This window comes from Arachis duranensis, chromosome 5 (genome assembly GCF_000817695.3).
Source record: "Arachis duranensis cultivar V14167 chromosome 5, aradu.V14167.gnm2.J7QH, whole genome shotgun sequence".
Classification (NCBI taxonomy): Eukaryota; Viridiplantae; Streptophyta; class Magnoliopsida; order Fabales; family Fabaceae; genus Arachis; species Arachis duranensis.
The window spans coordinates 72,216,809-72,218,926 of record NC_029776.3 but is presented as its reverse complement, the minus strand read 5'-3'; the positions used below and the strand labels follow the sequence as shown (position 1 = coordinate 72,218,926).

The 2,118-nt window shown below is 42.0% G+C and overlaps 1 non-coding gene across 1 annotated transcript; it reads right to left on the bottom strand.

Annotated features, from left to right (window-relative positions):
* Window positions 1–426: 426 nt before the first annotated feature.
* On the bottom strand, window positions 427–533 carry LOC127747954 (small nucleolar RNA R71). Its single transcript, XR_008009899.1, has one exon. It is a non-coding gene; the product is annotated as a small nucleolar RNA R71 (small nucleolar RNA).
* Window positions 534–2,118: the final 1,585 nt, after the last annotated feature.

Here is a 2,118-nt window from a genome sequence, read left to right as displayed (position 1 = left end):
TGAAGGAGAAACTCACAACCATGCTAGAGAAGGCCCTGCAAACTGTGCTGGGCAAGAAATGAGAGTTCTAGGCTCCTACATCAATCCAAATCCAGGAAACTATGGAAGTAGCATTCAAAAGCCCACATACATGCCAACAACTTTGAACTAAAACCCCATCTCATCACCCTTGTTCAGAACAATTGTTCATTTGGAGGAAGTGCTCATGAAGACCCCAATCAACACCTAACCACCTTCCTGAGAATTTGTGACACTGTGAAGTCTAATAGAGTCAACCCGGATGTCTATAGGCTGCTCTTGTTCCCTTTTTCACTCAGGGACAAGGCATCCAAATTGCTTGAATCCTTCCCAAAGGTGAGCTTAACAAATTGGGAAGATATGGTGAATAAATTTTTGGCAAGATTTTACCCTCCTCAAAGAATCAACAGGCTGAGAGCTGAGGTGCAGACTTTCAGGCAGCAAGATGGTGAGACTCTCTATGAAGCATGGGAGTGATTCAAGGACTTAACAAGAAGATGCCTACCAGATATGTTCAATGAATGGGTTCAACTTCACATTTTCTATGAAGGTCTTTCCTATGAGTCAAAGAAGATCGTAGATCATTCATCAGGAGGCTCTCTAAACAAGAAGAAAACCATTGAAGAAGCCATAGATGTCATTGAAACAGTTGCTGAGAATGACTACTTCTATGCCTCCGAAAGAAGTAACACTAGAGGAGTAATGGAGCTGAACCACATGGATGCATTGCTAGCTCAAAATAAGATAATCACCAAGCAGCTAGTAGATCTTACTAAGAAGGTGAAGGAAAACCAAGTTGCGGCAGCCATCACTTCATCACCAGCTCAAGAAGGAGTGAATATAGGAGAAGAAGGTGACTGGGAGCAAGCCAACTATGTTGGAAACTCACCTAGACAAATCCATGATCCATACTCCAAAACTTACAACACTGGATGGAGAAATCACCCCAACTTTGGGTGAGGAAATCAACAAGACCAAGGTTAAGATCAGAGACGCCACAACCTCAATTCCAACAACAATATAACTCACTAACACACCTCACAAAGATCCTATCAACACCCACCTAACCAACCTTCTCAACCACCTAATCTCAATCCACCATCTCTAACAGATGATAGACTCTCAAAGATTGAGGCTCTACTTGAAAACTTATGTAGAGAAGTCCAAGACAACAAGGTGTTTAAGGAAGAAGTGCGAGCCAATATCAAAAACCAAGGAGAAAACATCAAGAGATTGGAGTCCCAAGTAGGGTATCTATCTCAACAAATTCCCAAACCCACTGATGGATTTCCCAGTGACACAGAGAAGAATCCAAGGGGAGAAACAAAGAAAGTAAGGTGGGATGAATGTAAGATGATAACCACAAGTGATGAGAGGAGTATGAATAGAGTAGAACACCTCTAGGATGATCAAAAGGAAAACCAGGAAGAAATAAGCCATGTACTTCAACCCATACTCAAGGAAGAGCTAAAGAAGAAGGAGGTATTGAACCCATATGCACCTTTTCCCCAAAGGCTTAAAGGTGGTGTAGCAGGGAGAATGTATTCAAGGTTCCTCAATATGTTTGCATCTCTTGATGTAAATATACCATTCATTAAAGCCCTCCAGCAAATGCCTTTCTACATCAAGTATATAAAGGAGCTACTAGCCAGAAAAAGTCCATTAAAGGGTGGACAGACAATAAAGATGAACAGGGATTGCAGTGCTCTCATTCAACCAGGGCCACCCACAAAGAAGAATGATCCAGGAAGTTTCCACATTCCTTGTGCTATAGGCGAAACAAAGATTAACAAAGGGCTTTGTGACTTGGGAGCAAGCATCAACTTAATGCCCCTCTCCCTCATGAACATGATCCAAATCAATGAACTAACTCCTACTGATGTAATTATCAGATTGGCTGACAAAACTCAAAAACAGGCAATAAGAGTAGTTGAAAATGTGCTGGTGAAGGTTGGGAGCTACTATCTTCCCACAGACTTTGTTGTCCTGGAAATGGATGAGAATCCTATCTACCCCATCATTCTGGGAAGGCCATTCCTAGCCACAGCTAAAGCACTCATAGATGTTGAGTGAGGAGAGTTAGTGCTGAGAATACATGAC